The sequence below is a fragment of the Vicugna pacos genome, chromosome 11 (assembly GCF_048564905.1).
Source record: "Vicugna pacos chromosome 11, VicPac4, whole genome shotgun sequence".
Lineage (NCBI taxonomy): Eukaryota > Metazoa > Chordata > Mammalia > Artiodactyla > Camelidae > Vicugna > Vicugna pacos.
In genome coordinates this window covers 9777114-9794480 of record NC_132997.1, presented here as the reverse complement: position 1 = coordinate 9794480, position 17367 = coordinate 9777114, and the positions used below count along the sequence as shown (strand labels likewise).

The 17367-nt window shown below is 40.2% G+C and overlaps 1 long non-coding RNA gene and 2 pseudogenes across 1 annotated transcript in view; 1 reads left to right on the top strand and 2 right to left on the bottom strand.

Annotated features, from left to right (window-relative positions):
* The window catches only part of LOC102528943 (cortactin-binding protein 2-like), a 42955-nt pseudogene that overhangs the window by 12268 nt on the left and 13320 nt on the right, over nucleotides 1–17367 (top strand).
* Nucleotides 15088–17367, bottom strand: part of LOC140699157 (uncharacterized) — a 53249-nt gene continuing 50969 nt past the window's right edge. The window contains exon 13 of the long non-coding RNA XR_012077157.1: nucleotides 15088–15771. This is a non-coding gene — a long non-coding RNA (uncharacterized lncRNA). The remainder of the gene's footprint in view (nucleotides 15772–17367) is intronic.
* On the bottom strand, nucleotides 15248–15342 carry LOC140699928 (U6 spliceosomal RNA; annotated as a pseudogene).

Below are 17367 nucleotides of genomic sequence, written 5' to 3'. Positions count from 1 at the left end.
GTGGTAGAATAGTGTTTAAATTCAGAGAAAAACACTGGTGGCTGCCAGATATGTTATCTTTCAGAGCTTAAAATCCAGTCCCAAGTGCAACATCCAGGGACCACTTTAAGGATCACTTCTCTCCTTAGCTCATGGTCTGACACCCAGTGATCAAGCCTGGTTTCCCTCCACTTTCCAGGAGTTCCTCTAAGCACGTCCTGGTCTCCTTGGAGGCCACAGCTCAAGTCTTAAAGGCCCCAGGTCAGGAAGGAGTTGCCTCTTCCTTCCATGCTAAGGAATTTCCCTCAAGCCTTTCATGTCTCAGAACCTGCCTCTTCCTGTGATGAGCCAGGGGCAGTCACTGTCTTTGCAGTAGTCCACTCCAGCCACACTAAAGGATGTGGTCTTCCCCTCTGATCTAAAAAGAGCAGACTCATCAGAGCACAATAGAGCACCAATAGCACAAAGATACACACACATGCCCTGGCATTGCCCCATCCTGAATTATAAAGAGAGAACAGACCCTTTCATGTCTGACACTTCTCTAAGTTTTGGTGGCTCAGGCTTCATACACGAGCTACGTCACCTGTACTGGTAAGGCGGCGTTTCACCTGCACAGGTGCTTTTCTACAAGACCTTTCCAAGAAGAAAGCTTCTCTGCATCACGTAGGCTGGGAGTGGGAGCTCAGCCCCAGGATGGCAGAGGTCGGGGGAAGGGTTCCCTTTCCACATCTTGCTCCAAATGCCACTGCCTTTGCCCTATGTAAAAGGTCATTGGCTTTCTGTCCCAACATCCACTACATCTCCACATGTTCTCAGGCGAGGTATCCTTATACATGAGGGTCAAGATTTCATTTAAAAACCCTATAGGCTTCCAGGCAGGACATTTTCCTTTTCACAAAGTAAAAGTGATCAGTCTCTACCTAGATTTCTGGAATTCAGTGCTTGAAAAAATGGAATTATATAGAGAGTTTATTCAAGAATTTTATACTCATGAAAATGTCTTTTATGTAAAAAGTCAACACAGAGATATCATCTGATATATAACAGCTGTAAAAAGATTACACTATTACACTCACATATTGTTCATAAAAAGCAAATACACACACATCAACTATATGAAGAACAAAGCTGAAAGGAAACAAAGACATTTACAGTGATGGCTTCAGTGATTCCTATTCTGCTTCTTTATGTTTCTTTGTATTTTCCAAAATTAATAACATTTGTTTCTATTTTACTCGGAAAAGTAAAATAAGCATTGGGAAAATTCAGACTAAGAAGCATCCACAAGATATAATAAAGACAAAAATTAACATCTGCATGGGACAGAATATTGTAGGAACCGTGTTCCCAGCTAATACACTGACCCTCCTTGTAGAAAACAGAGGGTAGATGGTGCGTGCTTTTTCATAAAATGTCATCTCTTGCTATAAGTATGTAAATACTATATAAAATATACCACATAAATACTATATTTGCCCGTGTTTCACATTAAAATGAAAGACTTGACATGCCCAGTGAATACAGCTAATCCCTAGAATAATATTTCTAATCTTTTGAAAGGCTGAGGAGAGTCAGAAAGAAAATTCCACACTTGTGTACCACTTTTTTTCTGCTTAGCAAAATGCTACCCAAAAGCCTAAAAAGTACCTAAGGTCTCTTCTTGGTTTATTAATAGATTGAGCAATATCATAAAGTCACTTTCCATGGCCCAGAAGGAAGCTTGCAAGAGCACAAGGCACATCAGCTGCTGCTCTGAATGAAGGTATCAATTACTTGCACACCCCCTCCTTTTCCCTGAAAACTTGAAAGTGTGTAGAACTAGTGACTATCTCTTCTTATCACAGCACAGACAGATGGCTGCAGGGTTCTCCTGTGAAATAGTGAGAGCCGAAGTGGACCCTGATTTCTCCAAGGAACAGCCAGCAGATCTGTTCATCAGTAGTGGTAAGTCTGTTTCAGCAAACTGAATTGTGGGAACAAAAACACGTCTTGTCAGTGATGCCATTACAAGGAAATAAATGTTGCTTGGGATAAATTTAAGTGGACTTTTAATTTATTCAGCAGCATTCCGATGAAAACTGGGACCCAGGTGAACACTTGCAAAGAACTATTTTCATGTACATATCATTGCATTTATTGCACATCCTGTATTTTTTCTTTTTCTTCATCTTTTGTTTATAAATTATTGTCTGCTATGAGCATACTATATAACTGGCACCAGATGATGCTAAAGGAGGAGGTGGTAGGAGCAGTCCACCTGGCAGAGCTAAGTATTGTGTCTTTGGTGCAGTTTAGAACTGCACAGTGATCAAAGCAGATCAGTTTTGGGTAAATTTTATTCTTACTTATAAATGCTCTGCAACCTAAGAACCCCTTATTGCTGCACCTGGGGTGAACTGCTTTCTCCACCTCACTCTTAGAGTGCTGTTGACTGGTACTTTGTTAAGCACATTACATGTATTAGTTAACTCATTTAATCTCCACAGCAGCCCTGTGCAAGTCAGTATTGTTACCTCCATTCCAAAGGTGAGGAAACAGGCACAGAGAGGTTCAATAACTTGCCACAACTACATAGTGGCAGAACCACGGTTAAAATGTCTATTAATAGAATGTTTTCATTAATTTTTCTATCCTTAGGCTCTAGAGTTTAACACCCCAAGCTTCACCACAGGTGGAGTTAGTGTAACCCTGCATAGCATAGCGTGACTAGTGGTTGTGAAACAAAACTGAAACGGACCAGCCTCCAGTCTCCAAGACCTCAAAGCCACAGAGACCCTGGGGGCCAAGGGGAGTGAAGGAGGGAGGCAGTTGTGCGCTGAGTGGAGAGGAGGGTTGAAATGTGAATTCAGGTCTCTTTTTTAGGGGAAGTGGTGATTCTCATCTTTGGAGCTATGATCAAGGAATATATCTTGTGGCTGGGGTAGCAGTTGACCAGGATGAGGAAGAAGGAAATAGCCAGGAGTTCCTAAATCAAAAAATAAAATTCAGAAGCAGTTTTAGAGAGGGATGGAGGCGTCCACAAAACCTGAGGCACATATTGTGGGGATAGGAAAATCCCACCAGAATCTGAATGTTGCTCCGGTACTGAGGTCAGTCTTTGACCAGAGACTAGTGAAAGTTAGCTACAGAAAGTTGTTTTTCCCTGACCATGATACTAATAATAGCTAATATATATTAAGCTTTGACTCTGGTAAGGTTTATTCTAAACACCTGACTTATAAATACTTGAGACAGAAGTTAAGTACCTGATCCACAGATCCCATGGCAAGAACACAGCAGAGCAGGGCTCAGAACAAGCAGTCTGGCTCCTAGTCCTCAAAAGACTAGGAATAGACTTACCGTATGACCCAGGAATCCCACTCCTGGGCATATATCCAGAACAAACCCTACTTCAAAATGACACCTGCACCCCAATGTTCATAGCAGCACTATTTACAATAGCCAAGACATGGAAACAGCCTAAATGTCCATCAACAGATGACTGGATAAAGAAGATGTGGTATATTTACACAATGGAATACTATTCAGCCATAAAAACTGACAACATAACACCATTTGCAGCAACATGGATGCTCCTGGAGAATGTCATTCTAAGTGAAGTAAACCAGAAAGAGAAAGAAAAATACCATATGAGATCGCTCATATGTGGAATCTAAAACAAACAAACAAAGCATAAATAGAAAACAGAAGTAGACTCATAGACATAGAATACAAACTTGTGGTTGCCCAGGGGGCAGAGGGTGGGAAGGGATAGACTGGGATTTCAAAATTGTAGAATAGATAAACAAGATTATACTGTATAGCACAGGGAAATATATACAAGGTCTTATGGTAGCTCACAGAGAAAAAAATGTGACAATGAATATATATATGTACAAGTATAACTGAAAAATTGTGCTCTACACTGGAATTTGACACAACATTGTAAAATGATTATACATCAATAAAAAATATTTAAAAGTAAAAAACAGTCTGGCTCCTGAACCTGACCTGAATCACTGCCAGCCATTGCTCCTTAAAAACTCACCTGTGCCAAATATTTATTTCTCCTCCTAGTTTTATAACAAAAGCCCGTATGTGTTTTCAAGGTTCCATCTTGTTTCATCTCAATATAAAAAGCTAAAATATTTTGTTCTCACCCTATCATTGTAGATAAGCAATTAGACTGGATTCTGCTCTAAACTTAGAGAGCTAAAAAAATCTGAGAACAGTGAACTAGGTCAAGGAGGATGCAAAGGTGACCAACTCAGTGTTTCTAAACTTTTGGGAGCATCTTGTTAAAAAACAAAGCAAAACAAAGCAAAACAAAAACACCTCTTCTTCCTAATTGCCCAATTTGGTGAGTGCACAAGTCTTTTGGCCCCTACACTTGGAATTCAGGTCTCATTGGCAGACTTAAAAAACCTAAATGCCCACAAGTGCCAAAAAGCCACATTAAGGGGTGAAGCCAGCTGATTGGGACTGGGGGAGGGGAGGCACATCTTGGTCTCCCCAGGGCAGCAGCTTTCAGCTCTAGCCACTTGTTGGTGGTAGAAGCGTAGACCCAGGGTCCTGAGATCTTGTGATTGGAAGAAGAAGCCAGAAATCCAGGTTTTTCTGTGAAAATCTGGGAGTTTGTTCTTTCCATATTTTCAACTATCTCTATTTTTAAAGCAGTATGAGGACCATTTAGAACCCCCAGGTTCTCATTCATGGACCCCTCACCCTTTTCACACAGCCAGTCTGTGTTCATGTCCTGCCAAGTGGGCCTCAGTGTGCCTTTTTCATCCACCCTTATGGTACCATCCTACTGTATGCCCCCTTTCCCCTGGCAGTGGCTGCTCTGCCTACCTCTTCTCCCTGAACATCCTTCATGGACCACCAGACTCCTGATTGAAAGTTCTGTGTGATTTCTGCCTCCCACATTCTTTCATCACTCACTGAATCAAGTCAATGCTATTCAAGACCTTCCATTCAAGGACATTGACCCATCTGATTTGCTTATCTGTCCCTTTTTAATTTAATTTTTGAGATATAGTGTAAGTTTAAGGTGTACAATGCATTGATTCCATACATGTACATATTGCAAAATGAATACCACTGGAGCATTAGCTAACATCTCCATCGCTTCACATAATTACCATTTCCTTCTCACAGTGAGAACATTTAGTATTTTCTCTCTTAGCAACTTACAAGTATAGAATACAGTATTGTTAACTATAGCCTCCATGTTTACATTAGATCTCTGGAACTTATTTATCTTATAACTGCACCCTTTGACTGTCATCTCCCCATTTCTCTCATCCTCCAGCCCCTGACAACCACCATTCTACTGTGTATCATCAGACTGGCATTTTTAGATTCCACATACACATGATATCATGCAATATTTGTCTCTCTGACTTATCTCACCTAACGCAATGCCCTCAAGATCCATCTGTGTTGTTACAAATGGCGGTGTTTCTTTCTTTCTCATGGCTGAATAATATTCCATTGTATATATATGGCACATTTTCTTTATCCATTCATCTGCTGATGAGTAGGTAGGCTGTTTGCATATCTTGGCTATTATGAATTAAGCAGTGAACATGGGAGTGCAAATATCTCTTCAAGATCTCTGCCAGATTTTATTGCCTTAGGATATATACCCAGAAGTAGAATTGCTGGATTATATGGTAGTTCTATTTTTAGTTTTTGAAGACCCTCTATGCTATTTTCCACAGTTGTTGTACCAGTTTTCATTCCCACCAACATTGTACGAGAGTTCCCTTTTCTACACATCCTCACCAGCACTTGTTAACTCTTTGGTGACAGCCGTCCTAACAGGTATTGATATCTCACTGTGGTTCTGGTTTGCATTTCCCTGATGGTTGCTGATGTGGAGCTTCTTTTCATGTACTTGTTGGCCATTTATACATCTTCTTTGGAATATCTGACCCTTTTTAAAAATAGATACCTAAGCTCCAGCGAAAATATGGTATTTCTCCACACATATCCTTTGCTTTTCCACTCTCTACTCTTCTTTGTTTATGCTGCATTTTTTGCCTAGAATTACTCTAGGATTTCATCTAGAATAAACACACAAACTCTCTCTCTCTCTCTCTCTTTCACACACACACACTATGACTGCTGCATGGCAGGTACTATGCCCAGTACTATGTTGTACAGTGCTGATCGAAATAGCCATGGAAGCCCCTGCTTAAATGCTCTAAGGACACCTCAAATGAAGGCTTTTCTAATCGCCCCAGATATGACAACCACCTCTGATGAACAGCAGTAGGTTTTGTTTACCTCTGTGCCCCACCTAACTCTAGGTCAAGGCAGTGAGGGTACTATCTGGGCTTTTGGGCTTTTGTGCTGGCCCACACACATGTTGCGAGCTCCCTGAAAGCTAGTAATGTAGCTTATTCTTCTGTTTCACCTTGTACACCGATTGCCAATAATTGCTTTTTGAATGAGTGGATGATCAGGAAATAGCATGGGCAAAGAAAAAGGAGTTAGTCGTACTTAATTGTCAGCAGGTAGAAGAACTTGCTTATGGTGGAGGTGGAAAGAAGTAAGATTAGAGTGTGCAGGAGTTGTTAAGGCAATAGCTGATAATAGGGCATAAGGATAAGAGTGAACTGAGTTTGAAAAAGGAAGTTTTGGAACTATAGAATGAGGCCAAAAATCTCCACTCTAACTCCTTTCTCATGTAGGAAGTAGTGTAGCATCTCCAAGTATTAAAGGACTTTATTCTGTATGTGGCCCAGCAATTTATAAGTATCAAATACCCTCTTCCTTTTTTTAATAACAAAAGTAAGACATAAACGCAAGATTCATCTGCCGAGACTGTGAAGGCATTTGCCCAAGTTTGCCAGCTGAGTGTATCATAGATCCTCATCTGCCTGAGTGCACACGTCCACTCAGCCGTGAGTTCTTCTGACTCTGCTTCCTACATCTCGTCTCCACCCCCTGCTCTCCTGTCCCCCTGCCACCTATCATTTCTTGCTCAAGGGACAATGGAGACCCTTCTTAATTTCTCTGATCTCATTCCTTCCACAGGCCCCCTACAGGCTTCCGGAGGGCGCACCCTAGAATAGAAAACTGCTCAGGATAGTTCCCTGCTATTACACTGCAGTGGCTCCAGAATAAACACTGAAGGTCTCCAGATGTTAAGAACATTACAGTCTGGCTTCAGATCTCTCCCTTGCTGCTGTCCATCCTCATCTCCTAAAACTCCATCCACTGTCACCATCATTTTCTCAGTAAGACCAACTGCTGTTGACTGGTGACCAATGAGGAGGTCAAAGAAAACATACACTTTGAATAGACTGGGGGCACCAGAGGCTTCTGAGCAGTGTGAGAGAATCTTGTGTGAGCCAGTGGGAAGGGTCTATGGAGACTGTGGTGTCCCTTTTTTTGTTGTGCAGAAAGCACCTAGCAGGGAATGTTCTTTTGGTCAAAGGGTGATGGAAAAGGACACAGAATAGCATGAGCAGAGATCTGGATGAAAGAAAGGGGGTCTCCTCCTCTATTCCATGTAGGCTTTTAGAATATTGGGGATAGGAATCTTTCAGCTATTCTCTTGCTTTTTTACTAATAAATTAAATTGATCAAATTGCATGACTTCCAAGTGAGGAATACACTGATTTGTAAGGTATTCGAAACTTATCCCTGGTTTTTAACCTTATTTTCTCTAAAGAAAGAGATTTAAACTACTAGAATTGGGCTGGGGTTAGAAAGTTGCACTTTTATCTTCCAATGGGCGTCATACATGCATTACTGTATATGTTCCTCTATACAACTCTGCAGAAGAAAGCCAGTGAAAAGAGACACAGAGAAAGAATTTTTTAAAAAGTGTGTGAATGAAAAAATACAAGAAGGAAAAATAGCAGATTTTTAAAAAATAATTAGCTTTAAGAAATAAAACTTATATGGAAATTAAAATGGTGCCAGTGAAGAAAATAATGTGGAACAGAACATGTCAACAAGGGTTATCTTTAGGCTAGCAAGGGTTATCTTGTGTTTATTTTAAAATAACATCTTCCTTATCATATTGACTTGTGTGAGAGACAGTCATGCCACATGGCTCTGTTATTTGCTAAGGAGGATGTGAATGTGTTTTAGAAGTGGGTCAAATTTCTCCTCGGTGTAAGGTATTAAGTTGGGTTAGCAAGACCGACACTTTTTAAAATTGCATGTGACAGTAGTAGAAAAAAAATTAAACACTAAATTGCTATTTCAAAGAAATTCTTAGAATTCCTGAGAGAAATTTCTACTTCAGATGTAATAGAGATGGACTTACTGTGATAATAGGAGGAGGCTGTGCAATTGAAGTCTACTTAAATGAGTGTTCCTCCTTAGACCCTACGTTTGTGGAGGCTCTTGGAAGGTTTGTCCCTTGCTTCTCATCTGGACTCAGAGCATCATCCCTACAGAGCTTTGTTTTAAGTGAACAGTATAGAAGATGTGCTGCCATCCATCTCAAAGGGGAGATTTTGGACTTGAGGTATGTTAGATATAAAGGAGTTTGGATTTAACTATAAATGTGATATTTTAATTATTTTTAAGCCCATGAGTCTTGCTCTAGAACTGCTATCCAGAACATTTAATACAATGGTGTGCAATGCTGGACAATAGCCCTGAGCCTACCCAAGAGGGTGTCTGTTTAAGATGACCAGCCTCTGGAGAGGAGCAGGGCTGACATAGCCTATAAAGTTGGAAGAGAAAAGGACAAAAAGAGTAGATTTGTTTCAGAAATAGGGCTTTGAATTATCACAGGGCAAAAGGAATCTGAACGGCTTTCCAGCACTGGCCAAAAGGAATCTCCAGCTGTAGCGTGGAGTGGGTGGCCATCTTGTGTCTACATGAACCCTGATCAGGGGCTGATAAATCCTTCAAGCCAGAAGGTGTAATGAGTTTCTGCTTCTGTGGTTGGTTAATATATTAGAACTGAAACTATGTTAACCTGAACTCAAAACATGCTATTTCTCAACTAAAATGAAATTTACCTTTGGACCAACTTGCTTCAGGATGTTGCTTGTAAGTGGTCTGTTGGAGACGTAGATGTTACTGAAAAATTGAGTATATTTTTGAGTAATTGAGGCCAGCAGTATTGAAGACCAAGCTTTTCATCAAAGAAACCCAGTCTGTTTGACTCTTGATCAGTCCCTCAGGGAAAACCAAGATGAACAGAGATGAGATGGAAACAACCCAACAATCATGAACAGCACCCCCACCTCCTTTTGTCTAGGGCACAATCTGTCCATTCAATGCGGGATTAACGAGCAATACAGTTCTTGCCTGTAGACCCAGGAGGATGAGTTTATGTCTCCTGAACTCCTGTAAACTCAATTATCTCCAGTCTGAATCCTCCTGTCCTTCTGTCCCAGCCCGGCTGGACAGCTCAGGAGAGATGCCTGACTCAGCAAACACTCAGGCCTGAAACAGCCCATCCTCATCTCCCTGCCTCATGTGTGCTCTTCCTCGTATGCTTTCTGCCTCCATTACCTGCATGGCATCTTCTGATGGGAGCTTCCGAGTTGTCTGTGGTATTTCTCTCCACCGCTCTGTCAGGACAGTCAACCACTGAGCGTTACCGACTCCATCTCAAAACACCTTTTTGTTCTGTGCCTTGGCCCTCGATGAGGGTCCCACTCCCTCTTGTCCTCATCTCAGCAATAAGAGTCTGGGGGTGTTTTCCTGTTTTTCTTTCCTTTCCTGTCAGTTCATCACACCAGTGTAAGATCTCAAAGCAGGATTCAAATCATGTTTATCCCCCTCCTTAAAGACTTTCACCCATTCCCTCAGCTGGTAGTTTCTCCCCCGTGACTTCTGGGTTCTGAGACTTCATATGAGCAAATCTCACCCTGGCTGATCACAAAATGTCAACACCTGAGCTCAGAACAGACCAGTTAAATCAGAGCCCCCGGGGATGGATCCTAGAAGATCATAATGTCTAGCCCAGGGTGAGGACCCAGCCTGCTGCCTGGCTGCTCAAAAATGGGCCTCCTGGATTCTGTTCCACTGATTTCATTCCTCTGCCCCGAGCTCCCAACCAAACCTAACTGAGGCCTGTATCAGCTTTGAGCTCACCAACATACCCCTCTTGCAACATGCCCCTCGATTCTGACCTTGGTTTGAGGCCCCTGTCCCCTCCAACCTTCGTTCTTCTGACTGTGCCATGTCTTAAACCTAGAAAGCCTTCTTCTGAACTGCGTGTCAAGATGCACTTCCTTTTAATAGGTTCAGTTTAAAATGGCACACATCCCTGGTTAGAATTGATCACCTTTCTCATGCCACAGTGCTTAGCATGGTACATCCAGCAAGGAGGCATGGGAAATCATTTGCTGAGATGCAGTTCCTCTTTCCTGCAGACACGTTCTTTCTGGATGCAGCAGCTTCAGGACTACTGGAGCTAGTCAGACACTTAACACACATCAGGGAAAAGCTGGAGATCTGCAGTCCTTAGTTACAGAAAAGCAGATTCATCAACCATTCAACCTGGCCAATTTTTTTTTAATCAGTGGATATAAAAGGTTGTTAGCTTATCATTGTTGTTGTTGTTTAAAAAAAAAAAACTACAGGTTTCTCAGACTTCCATGTCTCTGAAATAACATTTGAACCTGAGAAGCATAGAATTTTAGCACTCTTGACTCGATCGCTGTGTTGAAGAGGACCCAGCCCCTCCAAGTACAGCTAAATTGAGACGTGGTTGTTACTGTTTCTACTCTTCTAGTTTTTAAAGCTTCAGAAGAGATTCATTTACAGTGCTCAAGGAATTCTTTTGAAAGTGAAAATGCATTTGTGTCTATAGTAACAAGGAGGCCAAAGGGAGTATGATACACTATCAGAAGTGTTTGTGAAAAGTGGAAGGTGTGACAGAATTACTCTCAAGTATCTTAAATTGATCTTTTTTCAAGGTTAATTTAGCTATGACTGGAGCATCTTAGAATCTTCTAAAACATTAAAAAGTAATTTAAATCTTTTTATTCATTGGTATATAGGAAGAATTATATATATTTTAACTACAATTTGAATGACATTAGAGTGCTTAGCAGGTGCCAGGCACTGTTTCAATTACACTTTTGTCCACTGACTTATCTTCTACATAAAATAACAATCTTCCATTTACTTTCCATCTTTCATTTGGGGTTGATATGTAGTTCAGCACCCCCTGTCTTTAGTGTGAGGACCCCTTAAATAAGAATCAGAAGTCCCAGACTGTAGTCCTTCCTTAACCACTGTTTCTGAAACCTTAGTCAGATCACTGTAACCTCTCTGAGATCTGTAAAATGAAAGGAGGGTTCTGCTTGTCTCTGAGGTCCTGTCTCCATAATTTTATGAATATTTTACATATGTGTCATTAGAGGTCACTTAAGGATTTTGGCTTTCTGTATTGTGAAATACACATCTATAAGATACATACTACTTATATTTACAGGTCAGTGAATCATTTAAAATAACCATTTAACCACTGATCAGATCACGGAATATCCCCAGTTTCCAGAATGTACCCATGTTCCACACCCTGTTCACAAACTTTTCCTTCTGGAGATGTCCACTAGTCTGCCTTGTTGTAGTAACCATTTTCTTTGCTTTTTTAAAAAGTATTACTACATATGAACCCCTGAATTATATGTTTAGTGTTGCCCCATTTGAATTATAATGTTCAAATTATACTGTATGTATCCTTGTGTGATTTCTTTATATATATATTTTCAAATTGAAGTATAGTCAGTGTACACTCTTGTGTCAATTTCTGGTGTGCAGCACAATAATTCAGTCATACATGAACATACATATATTCATTTTCATATTCTTTTCAATCATAAGTTACTACAAGATATTGAGTATAAGTCCCTGTGCTATACAGTATAAACTTGTTGTTTATCTGTTTTATTTACATTAGTTAGTGTCTGCAAATCTAGGCCTCCCAATTTATCCCTTCTTCTCTGCCAATAGCCATAAGTTTGTTTTCTATGTCTGTGAGTCTGTTTCTGTTTTGTAAATAAGTTTGTCTTTTTTTTTTTTTAGATTCCACATATGAGTGATATCATATGGTATTTTTCTGTCTCTTTCTGGCTTACTTCACTTGGAATGACATTCTCCAGGTCCATCAATGTTGCTGCAAATGGCACTATTTTATTTTTTTATGGCTGAATACTTATTTATATTTTTTAACATTTTTATTGATTTATAATCATTTTGCAATGTCGTGTCAAATTCCAGCGTAGAGCACAATTTTTCAGTTATACATGAGCATATATATGTTCATTGTCACTTTTTTTTCTCTGTGAGCTACCATAAGATCTTGTGTATATTTTCCTGTTCTATACAGCATAATCTTGTTTATCTATTCTACAATTTTGAAATTCCATCTATCCCTTTCTACCTTCTGCCCCCTTGGCAGCCACAAGTTTGTATTCTATGTCTATTAGTCTATTTCTGTTTTGTATTTATGCTTTTTTTTGTTTGTTTTTGGTTTTGTTTTTAGGTTCCACATATGAGGGATCTCATATGGTATTTTTCTTTCTCTTTCTGGCTTACGTCACTTAGAATGACATTCTCCAGGAGCATCCATGTTGCTGCAAATGGCATTATGTTGTTGGTTTTTATGGCTGAATAGTATTCCATTGTATAAATATACCACATCTTCTTTATCCAGTCATCTGTTGATGGACATTTAGGCTGTTTCCATGTTTTGGCTATTGGAAATATTGCTGCTATGAACATTGGGGTGCAGGTGTGATTTTGAAGTAGGGTTCCTTCTGGATATACCATTTGTAGCAGTCCTCCACATGGTTGCTTGTAGTTGTGATTTGTTCCCTTTCATATCTGTTGTATGAATATACTCCTGTTGGAGTACAATGTATTGTTGGTGGACATTTGGGTTGATTCCCTTTGGGATTTGTTAAGGAACTGGTATTGGACCATTGTGTATGTGTGTGTGTGTATTCAGTAATGCCAAACTGTTTTTCAGAATCCTTATACTCCCATAGCAGTTTAAGAGCATTCCCATTGTGTCACATCTTTGCACACGTAACTTTTTGCCAGTTTATATAGGTTTCTGTAAAACCTTTAATCACCAAATTTCCTTTTGATCACAGCATGTCTGATCCTAGTGAAACAATCCTCTGCTACCAAGAAAATCATCATAATCTTAGAGAATTTGGAAAAATCTTCACTGTCTGAGTTGCTGGGGGACTTTTGGGGACCTCTGGAAAATCACAGCACTGAGAGCCCCTGTACTTTCCAGAAAAGTAAAGATAGCGGAGAGGGCTCGCTGAAAAGCAAGCTTCTTCAAGATCCTTTCAATCTTTCTATTCCCCAGAGTACACATTAGGCTTCCTGGTCTTCTTTCCTTCGTGCATGTGAATTTGGATTTGTCCCTTGATACCTCTTGCTGAGGTTGGAGCGTTGCTTTCGGTTTGTTTTAGGAAATGTAACATCTGAATGTTACTGCTTTCATGAGAACCACTTTCTGATGGGAACCATTGCCAAGGCCTGTGTCCAGGGCTCTGACTTGCTGGTGCAGCAGCATTTCCACTGGGTTCAGCTGCAGTGGGACGGGGAGCACATGCATGGGCTGCTGCAGAGGTTCCTGAGAAGGGAAGTTGTGAACGAGGTAACAGCCTACAGGCACAGGCTGCTGCCTGGAGAGGGGCCTTGCGTGCCAGGCAACCTGGGCCTGGGCTCTGCCACTTACGTGTGGTCCACAGCAATTAAAATTTTTGGATATTCAAGGGTTAAATAAGATAACACATACAAAATCCATAGTGGTTTCTGGAATATATTAAGTACTAAAAAAAAACAAGCAAATATTCATTGTTCTCAAGGAGTCTCTCCAAGTTTAAAATGCTGTGGGAAACTAGATTAGAAAGTTAACCACTCTTCTTAAGGAAGAGCTACTGCTTCCTTGGAGCCTTCACTGTCCATCCCCTTGAGCTAATCTTAATATTTGACTGTTACCCTGTCCTGTCATAAATATTAAGAAGTCATGTGAAAAAAATTAGAACTCTGTTGACACCTTTTTAAGAATAATGATCACTGTTAGTGATTTTTCAGAATAATAAAATATTCTATATTCTACCAAGTAACAAAATTAATTAGTGCTGACCAAAACTAGTACATTACTATTTAATTATTATTCTTAAATGAGGCCAGTAGCTGAGTGTCAGGATGGATCTGAAGTAAAAGAGCTAAGTTTAGCAGGGTTTTATTGTGTAATCCTGCACAGTGGGCCACACTTGGAGGACAGGATCTTCATTGTATCAGCATAGTATTTTAAGCTGTAACCCAAAACCCCTCTGCTAGCTGCTTCACATAAAGAAGCTTTTCCCTTTATATAACCAGACATCTTGCAGAAGGTGTTGCTGCCGTCCATTCACACCTTCATGATGGCAGAATCTCAGGTCTGGGTGAGTCTCTTGACCACCTTTCAGACTGCAGGATATCTGCAGGGCTTTGGGTACCATAACCTCACACAGACGTGTCTGCTGGCAGGAAGCAGGATGCTGTGTAGAGAGGGAGCTTCAGCATCTTCCGTCTCCTCTGTATCAGGGAGGAAAACAGCTTTTTCCCAAACTCCCAGAAACCTGACTTCCCCTTAATGGTTCATTAACTAGAACTACTTTCATGCCCACCTTTCCACCCCAGACCATGGCTAGAATGAACTTCCCAAGACCAAAGTGCTCCACCAAGTTCCTGAACAACATTCTGTGTCTGTTGCATTAGAGCATATGAATGTACGTGCATTTGTGGGGTGGGGTGGGGGAGGCAGGCGGAGGGAGAAGTGTGGAGTGGGAATGCCTTCAGTGATTCCATGAACAGTGCCTGCCACTAGTAACTTGAATTAGTTTCTGAAATTTGTAATTTAATCAGAAGTCTTCTGCCCCAAGCTCTGCTAAAGTCAGTGCCTGGTTATCAATCTATGCTTTTGACCAAAGCACATATAATGTACAACATTAACCAGCAGGAAGGAAGGTAAGGTAAACATAGTCATAGGTCTGTAGCTTTTCAAATTATAGAGATTTCCATTAATTTCATCACTTTTATTATTTAAATCTTATTGCCAAAAAAATCACATAAATAATTGCAAAAGATACTAGTTTTTCTTAAAGATTTTATTGTTTAAGAGCAGTTTTAGGTTTACAATAAAATTGAAAGGAATGTACAGGGATTTCTGATATACCCCTTGCTCCCCAATCATGCATAGCTTCCCCCTGTTATCACCAGAATCGTGCATTTTTCTTATCAAGAAGTAACCTACATGGCACATCAACGTCCCTAGTTTACCTAAGAGAAAAACATTGAATGCGTCATGAATTTGCATGTCTTCCTTATGCAGGGGCCCTGCTTCTCTGAAACGTACAAGTTTACTGGTTTACCAGTTTGGTTCTGTGGATACAGCACTATTTTGGATAAAATGTACCTCTTTTTCCCCTTCTCCACCTCTCTGGTGAAGCTAGTTTGAGAAGGATTGATTTTACTTGTTTTGAAAGGAAAGTTCCAAGCGTCAAGCTCTGCACTTTCCTCCACTGTGTTTAAGAACAGGCGAGTGGGGTGTGCTGTGAAGAACAGAAAGAGGGGAAAGGGTAATGCCTTTAATTTACCAGGAATCACTCAGGTAGGATAATAAAATGGGCTCTTGGAGTGAGTGCACAATGGGAATGACCGACTCCTGCAACACATTAGAACTCTTGTAACTGCAGGAAGGAACCAAACCCTTGGGGGCTCTCTGAAGCATGCTGGCACTTGTTCACAATTTCTTCTTCTGGTTCCTCACGGGGACAAAGGTAAACTGATCTTTAGGACAACATCAGGCTTCTAGAATTAAAAAAATAATAATTATATTTCTTTAGTAGGAAATTAATATTCAACTGTTATTAATTGTAGCACATGATCTCATTATTCTTGCTAGAAGAATATTGGAGAAAGTGGGAGAAATATGATTGTTCCTTTTTTTTTGAAGAAAAGGGAAATTATAACAGATCCCTAAGCCTGGTGTAACACAGTGATGTCACTTTAGTGGTGCTGCTAGAGTCACTGAGCCACTCTTTCATTTTTTTTCTATACCAAATTCTAACCCTTCTTCATGTAGGACATACAAATATTCATATATTATCCTCAGTCTTAATATCATAATTATTATGATATATCATAATTATCATTATATCATAAAGATTTACATAAATCTGCTTTCTTATAAAATAGAGTTAATTGTGAAATAATTCTAAATTATTGAGATTTCTCCTCATAGTAAATAAATCTTCATCCTTTTATGAACCTTCTGTGCTACCAAAAAGGGACACTTTTTTATAAAATATAATTCTAAAGAGAATTGATCCCATTGAACTATGTGTATGATACAGTATTACTTAAAATAGATACATTTTAAAATTTGAAAACAAATGAATTTCCTTATGCCAGCAGAACTCTGTACATTTTGATGAAGTTAGCATTTTAGCTGACTTGCATTCTAGGGAAATTAAAAGTAGTACAAGGTGGACATGCCTCAGGTCCAGATGTACCATTTTCTCACTTATCCAAATTATTAAACTATTTCATGTCATCTTTATTCATTTGTTCAGAATCCTTTCTTGAACACCTACTATTTGCAATACCTTGTGAGGTACTCTCAGTACATGTGAAAACTGATTTCTTCCAGAATTGATGTGTAAGAATTCATCTGAGGTGTCTTACTGCACTGTCACGTCTGAATCCTTGCATTTCACATAATGAGCTACAGATCTATTGCCGCATCTCATGCTAACACACATGATAGAGCACGGTATTACCTATCCCTCCTACAGCCACCCCAGGTGGAGGGAAAATCAGAATCGGCTACATTTTTGTTTTACAGTTTTAAATGTTTATCTTTTAAATTTTGGACTGATAGAAACAAAAGGAAAAGAATCCCTGTTCTAAACCGAGCCCCCATCTTGCTCCTTCCTGTGTCTCTAGCTACGAGGGCAGGTGCCTTCTCCCTGTGATCCCCTGTGCAAGATGGTTGACTGGGCCCTGGCTGTCTGGCAACAGCTCAGAGTGTGCCTAGCCGGCTTGGGCACACTGGAAGCACTTCTTGGACCAAAGTTATTTCCTATCTTGTCCTTTAATCCCAGGGTATATACAAGCAACAGTGAATTAAGTGTCATTTCTCCTTCTTTGTCCATGTAAAGTAGAGCCTAGGCCAGTTTGGGATTTTGGGGGGTGAGTGAGAAAGCTGCAGGGAATGCTGGGCTCCACACTGCTGGTGCAGGAGCACCAGGACTTGTCTGTTGAGCAGTTCTTAGGGAGACTGTTTTTTGCTAAGACTAGATAATAGCAGTTTCCCTTTGTTTACAAAACTCTCATCTGAGTTGTGGGTGACTTGCTGTGCAGTGTCTCCTGAGGAAGGTCCACATGACACATTCCGTCAAGGAT